This window comes from Mytilus californianus, unplaced genomic scaffold, assembly GCF_021869535.1.
Source record: "Mytilus californianus isolate M0D057914Y unplaced genomic scaffold, xbMytCali1.0.p SCAF_11, whole genome shotgun sequence".
Classification (NCBI taxonomy): domain Eukaryota; kingdom Metazoa; phylum Mollusca; class Bivalvia; order Mytilida; family Mytilidae; genus Mytilus; species Mytilus californianus.
The window spans coordinates 47,422,755-47,441,837 of record NW_026262593.1 but is presented as its reverse complement, the minus strand read 5'-3'; the positions used below and the strand labels follow the sequence as shown (position 1 = coordinate 47,441,837).

Below are 19,083 nucleotides of genomic sequence, written 5' to 3'. Positions count from 1 at the left end.
TTTCTATACATATTTTTTTTTAAATAAGGGAGATAATTTGTTACTTCCGGTTTGAAAAATGTTACTTTCAGTATAATTTGAATGTTTACTTGACACTGATTCCAAAAATATATGGTTCTATATACTTTTATATTAAATAAGTACAAAAAATAGCTACTTCCGGTTTACACAAGGTCACTTCCTGTCGGATTTTTCAAGGTCAAAGGGCTTGCAACCTAATGCAAAAAGTCCCATGGCTTTATCATGTATACATATGATGTAAAAGCAAAGGTCAAAATCTAGAACGTCAAATTTACCTATGACCTTGAGCTCAATGTCAAGGTCATAAACTAAGGACATCAAATCAAAAGACCCTAGGTCTTAATAATATATGGTTAATGAGTGATATCACTATACGCGTATTTTTAAATACAAGAGGGGAAAAAAATCGAATTTAATGTTAGCGCACCCTTTAAACCAAAATGTATGTGTTACGACATGTAAATACTAACAATTTAGTAATAATATGTTGTCGATATCTTATACGGTTTTTGAAAAAAAGTAAAAATAAGCCAAAATCAAAATTTAGAATATGACCTTGACCTTTGACCTTGACCAAATTTTCTTTTTATTTTACCAAGGACCTCAAATCAAAAGACCCTAGGTCTCTATCACTTATGGTTTACCAGTTAGAAATGCATATCACTTATATCAAATGCAGAAGGGGAAATAACTGTCATATGGAGTCTCCGGAACGCTTCGGTGAAAACCAAACTCAACATCCTGAAGATATAGCGAGCAATTTGGTAAAATAAATTTGTCATAATCTTTTATGGTTGCAAAGGAGTAGTGGCCACAAGAAAAACAGTGTTTGGGGAGATAACTCTTACAACGTAAAGTATTCAGTTAAGCGGTTGTCATTTTCAAAAGCGTATAAACTGTTCGATATCATATACCAAATATCTAAGCGACATCTTGTAAAACAACAATACTACGCAAGAAAAAAATTAGGCGGAAGAAAAAAAAAAAAATAATAATAATAATAATAATAATAATCAGAACAAAATCAATAGGTCTTTCCACGGAAAAGTGGAAAGACCTTATTATAGAATACGCAGCACAATAAGAGCGCTATCAACTGTTTACTAATTACACACCCTATATCTATAATTAGTTCGAAATGTGCGAACTTCATTTTTCTCCTACTGGTTTCACAACTTTGTGATAATCATGGATGAACACGCAAAAGTAAGTGAATGGTAACGCAACGTCACTATAGTCCTTAATAATACATAGAAAGGGATGTAACTCTTATATAATATGTTGATATCTTGTCTTTTTAAAGTTGTTTTAAAACTTTTTTATGAACATGTTTTCTTTATTTATTCGCATTTGTGCAGTAACATTGGTCGTCACATTGGTTTAATTGAAAAAAAAATCAGTTATTTATTAGCTGCACAAAAAATCGTGGTGTAATGGCAAGTTTGAAATATATTTTAAAATGTAGTCCTCTCCTATTACTTCCTTATTTCCTTCTGGGGTTTTATTTCTCATTAGGCCAATGAGAAAAAAAAATGAAAATCACATGAAGCTTGAAGACAGGTTCACGTTGCAGAAAAAAGGTTCAGCAATATCGAGTGCACCACAGTCGATTTTATTTCAAATACAACACTATAAGATATAATAAATGAGCACAAATGAAGAGATAACTATCATGAAAGCAATTTAAATTCATTTTTTTGTTCATCGGATTTCCCCTATAGTTAAGTCAATGCATTTTAAGATAATTATGATCCAAATAGTATATCTTTTACTTGCAAAAATCAATTAATATAGTTATAATATCTAAATTCATTCCCATGAAATATCCGGAGATCAGACGTATTCACCTACTATGGTAGCACTCCACAGTTAGAAAATAAAATTGTAATTTAACCACAAAATGTTTAATCATCTTCTATTCCTGGCTTTCTAATACATTAAGCCAATTATTTGTGTCATACATGTGCATATGTATGTAATCAGTATCTTCCATAGATTTGATTTTCAAAAGTTAAAATGGTGAAATGAAATTCCTTTTTTTGTGTATTCATGGCAACATTCTGCATTTATTTATCATAAAATATTGCAAAAAGGGGCAACAAATGTCACATTTTCACCCAAAATTTGGTTAAAACTAGAATTTCAATCCCTTTGAGTGATACCTTTTCTGAAACTATTGACATTAATCTACCAAATGATCAAATAAAAATTGGGTATCTTTTGCCTCATTTTTTTGTAAAATTACATCACAAAGTTCGTGCGACAAAAAGTTGGAAAAAAACATTATAATAATTTCTTGACCAATGTCTGTTATGTATATGAAAATACGGACTGTCATACGGAAAACAGTTCATATACATACATTACACAATCTTGAATCTATAAACCCACTATGAAAGGTATATCAATCTTCAGCTATGTAGAAATTAATTTTACTGCACACTAGCTTTTATATTTGAAAAATCCAAAGGGGCCAAAATGCGAAACTACACACCTAACTGTGGAGTGCTACCTTAATATAAGGAAAACCTGAATACCCCCACCTCCCCCCTTTCCGGTTTTTCTGCAAGGTTCGTGTAGCTCCTTTTTCAGATTAGTTAGGTATTGCTGTCCTTTTCGGTTTTTTCATGTTTCCGAAATACAGTTTTGTGCATCTATTTCTCTTTGCAAACAACGCTATATTTTTTTCTTTCAAAACAGATCATTGTAAGTGTACATACACAAATGTATCCTTGTTTTTGTAATTAATGTATATTAATTGTATGTATTCATGAACCATTTTACTTTCGAGATTTAAAGTGGTTGAAATTGTTCATAAATACATTGGAAAGAAACAAATGTAATTCGTATTTTGACGTTATAAATAGTAAAAAAAACTTTATTAATAACTCCCCTTTTTTAAATCAATTCAAAGAAGGAAGGGTTTATTTTCAAATCTATATAACACAATTACAAACTGTCTTAAAACTTATTTAACAAACACATAATTACATCTAGCACCTACGTTTATTTAATGTCAAGTGACTACATCGGTTTCTAAAAACAACGATCACTACGAACAAAGTGCGCATCGGACACACGATTGATTTCTTTAACCTGCGGTAAAATGTTCTTTTTTCTGTTTCTTATATTCACCGTCATTGATAAGCGAAGTGTTGCATTATATTCCTATACAGGCGATACAATAAGATTAAAAAAAAAACAACATTGCAAACCTTTTGAAGCCACCTAGTTCATGAAGCAAGTTTGTAATTTACACCTTGTACACAGGTTGAGGTTTAGGTTGTTAATCACATCTTTAAGTAGCTATTTTGTCCAAGGAACAATCTGTGGCTTTCACATCAACATTTACGAAAATCTCTACAGAAGAAAGATTTCTCCTAATTATGATGATAAAATTATTTTACTTGTGGTCCTCGTTTTGCGGCATGATCTTTCAAGCGTAAGAAGCATTATTTTTTTTTCAACTTATTGTAGTTAAAAATTATGTTTGGAAGAAAAAGAGCAACACAAATGTCGATGTTTATATCCAAAGACGGACGAGGATATAAAAAAGAAACACATAAAAGTACAAAAACAATACTTACAACGAACATTGTCAACCGAATTGAAGCTAAAGGAGACAACCCAAGACATAAGAAAAATGGTTGTGAGATAAGTATTGACACTGGCAGTGTAATAATCAATTTAAAAGTATTTTCTTCAAGAAACCGTCTTGATGAGTGACGAAATCATTGTATTGGAAGATGACCTTAATAAAAAATGTTCTTTCGTTGTAATTGTGTGAATTGATGCATTTTTGTTCAGTCCTTGAACTATCATTTACCTGTAAGAATCAATTATGCTACCTCCAATATTTTAAAAAAGGAGGAGGATTATTCCTAAAAATGCTGGATATTTAAAGGTAGCATAATGGTTTCTTACAGGTAAATGATAGTCCAATCACTGACATAAAGAACGGGTACAACAATAGAATGCTGTCACAACAATGTTTCAAATATGTTTCGTTACAATCATGGCAGGGACTTTACTATCAGGTGTGAATTCTGCTCATTATTGAATGCCGTGTGATGACCTATATTTGCTTACATCTAATTTTAGTTTGTTGTAGATAGTTGACTCATTTCCAATTACACCTCATCTGCCTATATCTATATCTACTGTGGTAAATCATTTAGAGGGTTTTAACATGTGCCCAATGAGTTTTGTTTAATTGACCATTTTTAAATGCATAGAAAGGTTCATTCCAGACCGTCACAACTGCATTGTGAACTGTTTCAAATATCTTATCATCGCAACTTAAAAACAAAAATAAATATAAGCCAAAAGTTTAATATCAGGCAAAAAATATACAATATCTTAGGAACACACAGTTCCTGTATGTAGATAATGTTCTTATAAAATCTTAGATTGTCAAATAGCTGAAAACATTTGGTTAAGGTTCAATGCAATAATATCAGGGGAGATAGCTTAAATAATCAAATTATGAGAAGGAATGTAAGTTAATTTTCCATTTATGTGATCTGCAAAAAGAGAACGAGGTTCTTTTATTTTATGAAAGAACATTATAAGAGCAATATTCTCATAATTTGTTTTTTTGATATCTATCGTTTACTTTTCTTTTTATTCTCACAAACATTTGGTGTGTCTAATCTCTAGATCGAAAAGAGCTATGCAACCCTTTCTTTCTATTATATTTCTAACAATATCATGATATAAACTACATTTAGCAAAGTATTAAACATTTTATTGTTTTTAATTTAGACTCCTCATCTACCTATAGACACATACTTTTTACAATGCGTTTTAGAAATTTAAATAGAATGATTTTTATTTAATATTTTTATTTTCAGATGAAAGTCAATCAGTAAAATATTTGCTCTAAGGTGAAAACGATTCTTCTTTGTTGCCATTCGTTAACCCTTAGTTATCAACACCAAATGCTAATATACTCATAACAAAAACGATTTATTAAAAAAAGTAATGGTTTAACTCAAACTACAATAATTCTATTTCAAACAACAACGTTTCCTGTAATGGATGTACGTGTCCAACAATTAAAACAGGTGTAGGATGACATATAAAATGAAACACTATGAATAGTTTGAATTAAAAATATACAAAGTTTAAAATATTGTATTTTTTGACAAATTATAGTTCAAATAAGATATATGTTTTAAAATACAGAATAGGAATGATTTAATTTCAAAAAAGTCAATGCTATCATTTATTTCATAGGATACTTTAAAATAAGATAATATTAAGTAAATGAATAAAACAAATACATTTTTTTTAAATCTATTATCATAAATTATAATCCTGTTCTTTAATATATGATAATTCTATAACCCATTTGTGTCATCTGTTTCTTGCGTTACAATCGGATCTGTGAGGTCAGGATGTCAGACATAGAACGATATCTAATATTTGTAAAACTTCCTTTAAGTATTGTGACCTTCTTGGTTTAAATCTTATTCTGTATTTTCAAACACACGATAACTATAAAATGAATTACATGTTTTAACAAACTGTAGTTTGCATTTTAATAAGAACAATGATGACCTTACTATACGCAGGTAGTAAATTTAGGCCTTGAAGAACATTTCATTGAAACTTATTGTCGTCCAGGTTGACTTTTCAAAAGAAATATCTATCGTTCTGAAAGGATATGACTCCATATGAATATATAAAAATAATTAGATAGACTTATCCTTGCATGACGTTTTTTTTGTTTGTTTAAAGAATATTAACCCAAACTTTAGTGTAAACTCAGAATTATTAGATCATGTAGATGGAAGCTAGTATTACATATTGTGCCGGTAGGTACTTATCTGTATACATGGAAAATAAAGCAAATAAATCTATTTTTAACGTGTTGTTTTTTATTTTTTAACTTGTTAAGTGACAGACACTTACCTTCATTTAGTGTATTTATTTCAAGGAGTGGAAGAACACAAACAAAAACTCTGTTACAAAATGCTCATATTCATTAGCTTAAGACAGCGCATTGTTGCATAGATAATGATTATTTTAAGATTATGTTTGTAGTTCAACATCGAGGGGTGTCAGATTTCAACAAATGAAAAATCGACCGTAGGAAGGTTTTTCTTCTGGCAATCCCGAGACTCCAAGGTGTGTTATACGACAGGAGAAACCTTAAAATATGCATTATCTGACTAATATATCGTCAAAAATATTATTTTACCGATCACATTAAAGTGGAATATTCCTTTATTATGGGTTTAGGTTTAAATACACCCTACGGTTCATTTATAATGTAAACTAAAACCAACCAATCATGCTAATTAATCTAGATATAAACCCCAGAAATCACTCTCCAGTTACTTTAAAAAAATATTACAGAAATTCCATTAATAAAAAAAAACAGATGAATAGTCACGGTGTGTGAAAAATACAAGTCACTTGGTAAGTAATTAATTATAAGCATGATAAGGGGATGCTATGTTTTTTTCTTTTTCTTGACATTTCTACCGCAGAAAAGCAGATTATTTTTTAACCAATTTTTAACGAACTATACAGAATAATTGTTTTCTCTCTTTTGTCTGGCAATGCAATATATGTTCCAAAAAATTGAGAATCAGTATAAAATATTACCTCCACCCCCCGATTTCACCCTTCCCACAAACAGTCTTGATGAGTGACGAAATTGTTGTATTGGAAGATGACCTTAATAAACACATATTTTTTTGTTCTTTCGTTGTAATTTTTTTTTTCAAAATGAAGAAACAAATTGTGTGAATAAATGCATTTTTTTTTTCTTCAGTCCTTGAACTATCGTTTACCTGTAAGAATCAATTATGCAACCTCCAATTTTTGTGAAGAAGGAAGAGGTTTATTCTTAAAAATGTTAAAGGTAAAATAAGGTTTCTTACGGGTAAATGATAGTGCCATCACTGAAATAAAGAACGGGTACAACAATAGAATGACGTCACAACAATGTTTTAATATGTTTCGTTAATGTCATGACAGGGCTTTTTATATCTTACTATGAGGTATGAATTCTGCTCATTATTGAATGCCGTGTGATGACCTCTATTTGCTTCCATTTAATTTCAGTTTGTTGTAGATAGTTGACTCATTTTCAATGATACCTCATCTTCCTATTTCTATATCTAGTTCGGTAAATCATTTAGATGGTTTTTACATATGCTTAATTTTTTTAGTTTAATTGACTTTTTTTAGATGCATAGAAAGGTCATTCCAGTCCGTCACAACTGCATTGTGAACTGTTATAGATCTCGTATCATCTCAACTTGAAAACAAAAATAAATATAAGCCAAAAGTTTTATATAAGGCAAAAATATACAATATCCTAGGAACTCAAACTGCTTTGTTTGTAGATAATGTTCTTCCAAAATCTTCGATTATTAAACAGCTAAAAACATTTGGTCTAAGTTTAAATGCAGTCATATAAGGGAGATAGATTTAGATAATCAAATTATGTGAAGGAATGTGAGTTAATTTACCAATTATGTGATATGTAATAAGAAAACGAGGTCTTTTTATTTTATGAAAGAAAATTATAAGAGCAATATTCTCATAATTTTTTTTTGTTATTTAATATCTATCGTGTACTTTTCTTCTTATTCTCACACACAATTGGTGTGTCTAATCTGTAGCTCGAAAAAAGCTATGCGACCCTTTCTTGTCATTATATTTCTGACAATATCATGATATAAACTACATTTTGCAAAGTATTGAACATTTTATTGTTTTTAATTTAGACCCCTCATCTACCTTAAGACACATACTTTTTACAATGCGTTTTAGATATTTCAATAGAATGGTTTTGATTTATTACTTTTATTTTCAGATGAACGACGATCAGTAAAATATTTGCTCTAAAGTGAAAACGATTCTTCTTTGTTGCCATCCGCTAACCCTAAATTATCAACCCCAAATGCTAATATACTCATTTCGAAAACGATTTATTAAAACAAATGTAATGGTTTGTCTCAAACAACAATAATTTTATTTTAAACAACATAGTTTCCTGTAATGGATGTACGTGTCCAACAATTAAAACAGGTGTAGGATGACATATAAAATGAAACACTATTGAAAGTTCGAATTAAAAATATACCAAATTTATAATATTGTATTTTTTGACAAATTACAGTTCAAATTAGATATATGTTTTAAAAAACAGAATAGGAATGATTTAATTTTAAAAAAGGCAATGCTATCATTTATTTCATGAGATATTTTAAAATAAGATAATATTAAATAAATTAATAAAACAAATATATTGTATTTTAATCTATTATCATAAATTATAATCCTGTTCTTTAATAGATAACAATTCTATAACCCATTTGTGTCATCTGTTTCTTGCGTTACAATCGGATCTGTGAGGTCAGCATGTCAGACATAGGACGATATCTAATATTTGTTAAACTATATTTTCTTTATGTATTGTGACCTACTTTGTTTAAATCTTATCCTGTATTTTCAAACACACGATAACAATAAAATGAATAACATTTTTTAACAAACTGTAGTTTACATTTTAATCAGAACAATGATGACCTTACTATACGCAGGTAGTAAAATTAGGCCTTGAAGCATATTTCATTGAAACTTATTGTCGTCCAGGTGGACTTTTCAAAAGAAATACCTATCGTTCTGAAAGGATATAACTCCATTTGAATATATAAAAATAATTAAATAGACTATCCTTGCATGACGGTTTTTTTTTGTTTTATTTGTTTATAGAATATCAACCCAAATTTTAGTGTGTACCTTTGTACTACGTAGCTGAATACAGTTTGTCTGCCCAACAATAAGGTTTACCCAACATTTTTGATAAAAAATGTGTATTTTAAAACTGGATAAATTCATGTGTTAACAGATTGAATATTTAAGTTATTTATAATCATATTTATGGTTTACTCAGCCTGTGTCATAGTTGATTATTGTTTATATTTTGAAAATACATTAAAATGAAAAATAAAATTTTGATTGCCGAAATAATGCAGATGACAAATATTATACCAAAACAGTGGCAAAATATATTAGAAATACAAAATTCAATAAAAACTATGGTCCAGTGTAAAAGAAAAATTTCTTTAAACAAGGGACACATACTTATGAATTAGAAGATATAAACTCAGACACTTACCTTCATTTATTGTATTTATTTCAAGGAGTAGTGGAAGACAGACAAATACTCTGTTACAAAATGTTCATATTGGTTAGCTGAAGACAGCGCATCATTGTATAGATAATGATTATTTTAAGGTTTTCTTGTCGTTTAACACACCGAGGAGTGTCAGGATTCATCAAATGAAAAACCGACCGTAGGGAGGTATGACTTTTGGCAATCCCGACACCCGAAAGTGTTTTATACGACCAGAAAAACCTTTACATGTGCATTATCTGCCTTATATATCGTCAAACATATTATTTTCTGCAAAGATTTGCAGTATTTGCATCCTATTTTACCGATCATATTAAAGTGGAATATTCCTTCCTTATGCGTTTAGGTTTAAAAACGCTCTACAGCTCATTTATAATGTAAAATAAAACCAACTGATCTAGATTTAAACTCAGAAACACTGTCCATTATAATGAAAAATATTACAGTAATTGCTTTAAGCAAGAAACAGATGAATAGTCACGGTGTGTGAAAAATACATGTCGTTTGGTAAATTATTTATTATATGAACTTTATAAAATGGGGATGCTATGTTTTTTCTTTTGTTTCTTGACATTTTTACCGAGGGAAAGCAGATTATTTTCTTACAAAATATTCAGAATAATTGTTTCCCCTCTTTTGTGTGGCAAAGCAATATATATTCAAAAATTGAGAATCAGTATAAAATATTACCCCCACCCCCTTCTCCCCCTTCCAACCTTCATTAAGTACATGGCTGTTCCTCTATAGAAAATGAGAATATTTGGTCAATTGATAGAATAAAATGATATATGATGTAAAATATCAAGAATTGGCACGAAGAAAGCACACAAGTAACACAACACTGAAAATCTGATCTTGTTTTCGTCAATTTTTAACAAACTACACAGAACAATTGTTTTCTGTCTTTTGTTTGGCAATGAATAGTTTTCATCAAAAATTAAGAATCAGGATAAATATGACACCCTCACCTTTTTCAAGCGTAAGAAGCATTATTTTTTTTTCAAATTATTGTAGTTAAAAATTATGTTTGGAAGAAAAAGAGCAACACAAATGTCGATGTTTATATCCAAAGACGGACGAGGATATAAAAAAGAAACACATAAAAGTACAAAAACAATACTTACAACGAACATTGTCAACCGAATTGAAGCTAAAGGAGACAACCCAAGACATAAGAAAAATGGTTGTGAAATAAATATTGACACTGGCAGTGTAATAATCAATTTAAAAGTATTTTCTTCAAGAAACCGTCTTGATGAGTGACGAAATCATTGTATTGGAAGATGACCTTAATAAAAAATGTTCTTTCGTTGTAATTGTGTGAATTGATGCATTTTTATTCAGTCCTTGAACTATCATTTACCTGTAAGAATCAATTATGCTACCTCCAATATTTTAAAAAAGGAGGAGGATTATTCCTAAAAATGCTGGATAGTTAAAGGTAGCATAATGGTTTCTTACAGGTAAATGATAGTCCAATCACTGACATAAAGAACGGGTACAACAATAGAATGCTGTCACAACAATGTTTCAAATATGTTTCGTTACAATCATGGCAGGGACTTTTATTTCTTACTATCAGGTGTGAATTCTGCTCATTATTGAATGCCGTGTGATGACCTATATTTGCTTACATCTAATTTTAGTTTGTTGTAGATAGTTGACTCATTTCCAATTACACCTCATCTGCCTATATCTATATTTACTGTGGTAAATCATTTAGAGGGTTTTAACATGTGCCCAATGAGTTTTGTTTAATTGACCATTTTTAAATGCATAGAAAGGTTCATTCCAGACCGTCACAACTGCATTGTGAACTGTTTCAAATATCTTATCATCGCAACTTAAAAACAAAAATAGATATAAGCCAAAAGTTTAATATCAGGCAAAAAATATACAATATCTTAGGAACACACAGTTCCTGTATGTAGATAATGTTCTTCTAAAATCTTAGATTGTCAAATAGCTGAAAACATTTGGTTAAGGTTCAATGCAATAATATCAGGGGAGATAGCTTAAATAATCAAATTATGAGAAGGAATGTAAGTCAATTTTCCATTTATGTGATCTGCAAAAAGAGAACGAGGTTCTTTTATTTTATGAACATTTGTGTCATCTGTTTCTTGCGTTACAATCGGATCTGTGAGGTCAGGATGTCAGACATAGAACGATATCTAATATTTGTAAAACTTCCTTTAAGTATTGTGACCTACTTGGTTTAAATCTTATTCTGTATTTTCAAACACACGATAACTATAAAATGAATTACATGTTTTAACAAACTGTAGTTTGCTTTTTTGATAAGAACAATGATGACCTTACTATACGCAGGTAGTAAATTTAGGCCTTGAAGAATATTTCATTGAAACTTATTGTCGTCCAGGTTGACTTTTCAAAAGAAATATCTATCGTTCTGAAAGGATATGACTCCATATGAATATATAAAAAAAATTAGATAGACTTTATCCTTGCATGACGTTTTTTTTGTTTGTTTAAAGAATATTAACCCAAACTTTAGTGTAAACTCAAAATTATTAGATCATGTAGATGGAAGCTAGTATTATATATTGTGCCGGTAGGTACTTATCTGTATACATGGAAAATAAAGCAAATAAATCTATTTTTAACGTGTTGTTTTTTTATTTTTTAACTTGTTAAGTGACAGACACTTACCTTCATTTAGTGTATTTATTTCAAGGAGTGGAAGAACACAAACAAAAACTCTGTTACAAAATGCTCATATTCATTAGCTTAAGACAGCGCATTGTTGCATAGATAATGATTATTTTAAGATTATGTTTGTCGTTCAACATCGAGGGGTGTCAGATTTCAACAAATGAAAAATCGACCGTAGGAAGGTTTTTCTTCTGCCAATCCCGAGACCCCAAGGTGTGTTATACGACAGGAGAAACCTTAAAATATGCATTATCTGACTAATATATCGTCAAAAATATTATTTTACCGATCACATTAAAGTGGAATATTCCTTTATTATGGGTTTAGGTTTAAATACACCCTACGGTTCATTTATAATGTAAACTAAAACCAACCAATCATGCTAATTAATCTAGATATAAACCCCAGAAATCACTGTCCAGTTACTTTAAAAAAATATTACTGAAATTCCATTAATCAAAAAAAAAGATGAATAGTCACGGTGTGTGAAAAATACAAGTCACTTGGTAAGTAATTAATTATAAGCATGATAAGGGGATGCTATGTTTTTTTCTTTTTCTTGACATTTCTACCGCAGGAAAGCAGATTATTTTTTAACCAATTTTTAACGAACTATACAGAATAATTGTTTTCTCTTTTTTGTCTGGCAATGCAATATATGTTCCAAAAAATTGAGAATCAGTATAAAATATTACCTCCACCCCCCGATTTCACCCTTCCCACAAACAGTCTTGATGAGTGACGAAATTGTTGTATTGGAAGATGACCTTAATAAACACATGTTTTTTTGTTCTTTCGTTGTAATTTTTTTTTTCAAAATAAAGAAACAAATTGTGTGAATAAATGCATTTTTTTTTCTTCAGTCCTTGAACTATCGTTTACCTGTAAGAATCAATTATGCTACCTCCAATTTTTGTGAAGAAGGAAGAGGGTTATTCTTAAAAATGTTAAAGGTAAAATAAGGTTTCTTACGGGTAAATGATAGTGCCGTCACTGAAATAAAGAACGGGTACAACAATAGAATGACGTCACAACAATGTTTTAATATGTTTCGTTAATGTCATGACATGGCTTTTTATATCTTACTATGAGGTATGAATTCTGCTCATTATTGAATGCCGTGTGATGACCTCTATTTGCTTCCATTTAATTTCAGTTTGTTGTAGATAGTTGACTCATTTTCAATGATACCTCATCTTCCTATTTCTATATCTAGTTCGGTAAATCATTTAGATGGTTTTTACATATGCTTAATTTTTTTAGTTTAATTGACTTTTTTTAGATGCATAGAAAGGTCCATTCCAGTCCGTCACAACTGCATTGTGAACTGTTATAGATATCGTATCATCTCAACTTGAAAACAAAAATAAATATAAGCCAAAAGTTTTATATAAGGCAAAAATATACAATATCCTAGGAACTCAAACTGCTTTGTTTGTAGATAATGTTCTTCCAAAATCTTCGATTATTAAACAGCTAAAAACATTTGGTCTAAGTTCAAATGCAGTCATATAAGGGAGATAGATTTAGATAATCAAATCATGCGAAGGAATGTGAGTTAATTTACCAATTATGTGATTTGTAATAAGAAAACGAGGTCTTTTTATTTTATGAAAGAAAATTATAAGAGCAATATTCTCATAATTTTTTTTTGTTATTTAATATCTATCGTGTACTTTTCTTCTTATTCTCACACACAATTGGTGTGTCTAATCTGTAGCTCGAAAAAAGCTATGCGAACCTTTCTTGTCATTATATTTCTGACAATATCATGATATAAACTACATTTAGCAAAGTATTGAACATTTTATTGTTTTTAATTTAGACCCCTCATCTACCTTAAGACACATACTTTTTACAATGCGTTTTAGATATTTCAATAGAATGGTTTTGATTTATTACTTTTATTTTCAGATGAACGACGATCAGTAAAATATTTGCTCGAAAGTGAAAACGATTCTTCTTTATTGCCATCCGCTAACCCTAAATTATCAACCCCAAATGCTAATATACTCATTTCGAAAACGATTTATTAAAACAAATGTAATGGTTTGTCTCAAACAACAATAATTTTATTTTAAACAACATAGTTTCCTGTAATGGATGTACGTGTCCAACAATTAAAACAGGTGTAGGATGACATATAAAATGAAACACTATTGAAAGTTCGAATTAAAAATATACCAAATTTATAATATTGTATTTTTTGACAAATTACAGTTCAAATTAGATATATGTTTTAAAAAACAGAATAGGAATGATTTAATTTTAAAAAAGGCAATGCTATCATTTATTTCATGAGATATTTTAAAATAAGATAATATTAAATAAATTAATAAAACAAATATATTGTATTTTAATCTATTATCATAAATTATAATCCTGTTCTTTAATATATGACAATTCTATAACCCATTTGTGTCATCTGTTTCTTGCGTTACAATCGGATCTGTGAGGTCAGCATGTCAGACATAGGACGATATCTAATATTTGTTAAACTATATTTTCTTTATGTATTGTGACCTACTTTGTTTAAATCTTATCCTGTATTTTCAAACACACGATAACAATAAAATGAATAACATGTTTTAACAAACTGTAGTTTACATTTTAATCAGAACAATGATGACCTTACTATACGCAGGTAGTAAATTTAGGCCTTGAAGCATATTTCATTGAAACTTATTGTCGTCCAGGTGGACTTTTCAAAAGAAATACCTATCGTTCTGAAAGGATATAACTCCATTTGAATATATAAAAATAATTAAATAGACTATCCTTGCATGACGGTTTTTTTTTGTTTTATTTGTTTATAGAATATCAACCCAAATTTTAGTGTGTACCTTTGTACTACGTAGCTGAATACAGTTTGTCTGCCTAACAATAAGGTTTACCCAACATTTTTGATAAAAAATGTGTATTTTAAAACTGGATAAATTCATGTGTTAACAGATTGAATATTTAAGTTATTTATAATCATATTTATGGTTTACTCAGCCTGTGTCATAGTTGATTATTGTTTATATTTTGAAAATACATTAAAATGAAAAATAAAATTTTGATTGCCGAAATAATGCAGATGACAAATATTATACCAAAACAGTGGCAAAATATATTAGAAATACAAAATTCAATAAAAACTATGGTCCAGTGTAAAAGAAAAATCTCTTTAAACAAGGGACACATACTTATGAATTAGAAGATATAAACTCAGACACTTACCTTCATTTATTGTATTTATTTCAAGGAGTAGTGGAAGACAGACAAATACTCTGTTACAAAATGTTCATATTGGTTAGCTGAAGACAGCGCATCATTGTATAGATAATGATTATTTTAAGGTTTTCTTGTCGTTTAACACACCGAGGAGTGTCAGGATTCATCAAATGAAAAACCGACCGTAGGGAGGTATGACTTTTGGCAATCCCGACACCCGAAAGTGTTTTATACGACCAGAAAAACCTTTACATGTGCATTATCTGCCTTATATATCGTCAAACATATTATTTTCTGCAAAGATTTGCAGTATTTGCATCCTATTTTACCGATCATATTAAAGTGGAATATTCCTTCCTTATGCGTTTAGGTTTAAAAACGCTCTACAGCTCATTTATAATGTAAAATAAAACCAACTGATATAGATTTAAACTCAGAAACACTGTCCATTATAATGAAAAATATTACAGTAATTGCTTTAAGCAAGAAACAGATGAATAGTCACGGTGTGTGAAAAATACATGTCGTTTGGTAAATTATTTATTATATGAACTTTATAAAATGGGGATGCTATGTTTTTTTTTTGTTTCTTGACATTTTTACCGAGGGAAAGCAGATTATTTTCTTACAAAATATTCAGAATAATTGTTTCCCCTCTTTTGTGTGGCAAAGCAATATATATTCAAAAATTGAGAATCAGTATAAAATATTACCCCCACCCCCTTCTCCCCCTTCCAACCTTCATTAAGTACCTGGCTGTTCCTCTATAGAAAATGAGAATATTTGGTCAATTGATAGAATAAAATGATATATGATGTAAAATATCAAGAATTGGCACGAAGAGAGCACACAAGTAACACAACACTGAAAATCTGATCTTGTTTTCGTCAATTTTTAACAAACTACACAGAACAATTGTTTTCTGTCTTTTGTTTGGCAATGAATAGTTTTCATCAAAAATTAAGAATCAGGATAAATATGACACCCTCACCTTTATAAAGTACGTGGCTGTTCCCCTATAGAAATTAAAAGATATCCATAGGTCAAAGTACGATATCCAATACAGTGTGACTCAATAAGATTGTATACTTCTGTTTGGGTTATTTTCTTTAAATCTACTTACGAATGAAATGAAATTTGGCATATGATAAAAGTGTTGCATTTTTTTAATTCATATCGCATAATGTCTTTTTATTTAAACTTTCCTCCACCAAAGAAAATTTACTGTTATGATAAAGCCACTAGTGTTGAAGAGGCGTTAAACATTAACAATCAATCGATCAATCAGATTCAGTTTAAAAGTATATGTAAAAAAATCTTAACGTCATCTTTATTTATGTAAGGAAAATGATTAAAAATAAAACATCAAAAATACAAAGGGTTTCTTGCTTATCGTTATGCAAGTATTTGTTAAAAACGTAAATTAGAAGTTCACCCGCACATATCATGTATAACGGAACTTTTTTTCTACTTCGGGTTCTGAGACGATATTGTTGTACTAATTCTAGAATTATATCATTCAACCTGTAAAGTTGCGTCATATTAAAAACGTTCGACTTTTTAAAATCAAAATGAGATGACAAATTAGCGTGAATGGCCCAAAGCAGAATACCCCGAATAATAAACTAAGAAATTGTATACTCTTTAAATACTTTTTGGCAATTTGATATTTAATAGAATAATAGTTTTGACATGACCAATGACAGTGCTATAGTTTTACAAAATGCTATTCTCATGTTGGAGACTAATATTTAAGCCTTACACTTCTCTATGGTTTACCACAAAAAAGAGTCTTGGTATGAAATATCTGGGGTTAAATGTCTCAATTTATCATAATCAAAGAAAAACTCTGTTTACTTTATTTGAGGATCATTTTAACATTTAATGTTGACTTATTAAGTGCAGTTAAAAATAAACATGATATGATCTATGTACGTCTAACAGATATTAAAAGGCCTTCTCCAATATAAATAGCAGGATGGATCAAAATAATTGTATAAAAGATTAACAAAGTTTTGTTCTGATTCATAAATTTAAACGAACATAAAGTATTTAAAAAAATAAACTCAACACCTTTATATGGGATAAGCTCGCTTGACAGTGTGCAGCAAAGCTTTAATTTTATAAAAGACAAATGCAAAAGAAAGTTCATCAGTTACTATTTGCCTAGGCAGATGCAAGTAGCAAACACTAAATCAAATCTACAAGAATAAAAACTATTTTCATCATGAACGCAAAAACAAATTAGAACCAAAAGTAAAGACAGAGTTGATATTCACACTCTTCATCATATAAATCAAAAATCCATTTTGATAATATAAAGGAAAAATAAAAGACAAAATAAATACAGTTTGTCGGATGTGAGGGTTGGAAAACTTTGCTGCAACAAAAAACGAATCTCGAATGACAATATCTTAAAGTCACACAACCGTCAAAACTACTGTGTGACAGCACGAAATATTTAAAATGACATTTTTCAAAAAGCATGATAATTTCTAACTCAACTAATGAAAAGCATTCTTTCTAGCCATGATGTAAGTTCAAAACGTGTATGTATTATGAACCGTACACGTGAAAATGTTTACACACTAGTGTATATAATTTTTATAAATATATCTAAGTTCTAATTCATTAATTTAAACGAACAAAAATTATTAACAACATAAACTCAACATTTTTTATGGGATTGGGATCAGCTCGCCTGACAGTGTGTAGCTAAGCTTTAAAAGATAAAGAAAGGGCGAAAAGTACATAATTAAAGTCCAACGTTATTAGAAATGGAAAGTTTATCCTTCAAGGACTTTTTAACATAACCGTTCTTTGCTGTATCACTGTCCCATCGACCATATTGTTTAAACAATCTGTTCTCTACACAAGGCACAACAGCAGCCGGTACCCCTACTGAACGGGGACTATGCAGTTCAAATTTGTTTTCTGTGTAAAACGATAATCTGCAAGCATGTACTAAGAACTTTTTCCAGAGCTCTCGACAACGGTCCTACAAGTCTAAGTTGATAAGAATTATCAGATTTGCAAAAAATACACAGATCAAAATGTAAATTCAGATTTTGAAGTAGTTATAGCTAATTTGAGATACCGTTCTAAAATAGAAACAGGACAAGTCACAAGATTAGTCCTAGAAATAACAACATCCCTCCATTCTCTGTTAATATCAATTTTACTCTTCACCAAATAAAAACTCACGTATGTAAAATAATTGTTACATCGCTGCCTGTCAAAATAGCTGGTTCTGAAAACCTTCAAAAACCTAGATACTTTAGTTAACATATACAAACAGTTCTTAAATCTTTAAGATAACTATTAAGTTCACCATAAGTATGAATAATCTTTCGCAAAATATCTGCAGTAATGGGATCCTTTTTAGTGATAAAATGTCCTAATTATCTCTGTGCGCTTTTATTATCAAACGCCAGTGAAACAGAGTTACAAGAATTACTTAATCCAGCCGGTTTGTGTGCCCAGTTACAATGTAATAGCGTAATAATAAAACTTCATTTATCTTGCTTGTTGATTTTGCATTCCGTGAAATGCAGATCAAATATAACGAAACTTTGTATCTGTTGATAGAAATGGAGTAATACTAGGTAATTTAGACCACTTACAGAAAGCATTATTGGCATACTGGAAATTTTTACCAGAGTGTTAAGAGAACGTGAGCTCAATCAATACTCTGGTACATGTTGTCATCTTGATTTTAATGTAGAAAGTTCATCCGAAGAATCCGTATTCTGTATCTATCTACCAAATCGAAAACTATAAGAAAAATGTGCGATTATGAAACAAACAATATTATAAAATGTCAGAAAATTAAAACATATACAAATGAGCCATGCCACTGCAAAAAAAAGACTGTGTTTAATATGCATTTGACCTTGCCAGCTACAATGTAGTATGCATTAGGGCCGTGTTGAATGCAACCTTGCCTTCTTCAACGTAAATATACACTAGGGCCATGTCGACAACGACAATGCCTGCTACAATACACATTC

At 29.8% G+C, this 19,083-nt stretch overlaps 2 protein-coding genes and 2 long non-coding RNA genes across 5 annotated transcripts in view; 1 reads left to right on the top strand and 3 right to left on the bottom strand.

Annotated features, from left to right (window-relative positions):
• The window catches only part of LOC127720206 (uncharacterized), a 106,186-nt gene extending 102,815 nt beyond the window's left edge, over positions 1-3,371 (bottom strand). For both annotated transcript variants that reach the window (XM_052226681.1, XM_052226682.1), the window contains exon 1: positions 3,237-3,371. The gene's annotated coding sequence lies outside the window, so the exon portion shown is untranslated. The remainder of the gene's footprint in view (positions 1-3,236) is intronic.
• Positions 1-19,083, bottom strand: part of LOC127720208 (uncharacterized) — a 220,975-nt gene that overhangs the window by 148,973 nt on the left and 52,919 nt on the right. The window lies entirely within an intron of this gene.
• LOC127720209 (uncharacterized) overlaps positions 1-19,083 on the bottom strand; it is a 190,474-nt gene that overhangs the window by 149,110 nt on the left and 22,281 nt on the right. The window lies entirely within an intron of this gene.
• LOC127720212 (uncharacterized) overlaps positions 1-19,083 on the top strand; it is a 72,811-nt gene that overhangs the window by 47,865 nt on the left and 5,863 nt on the right. The window lies entirely within an intron of this gene.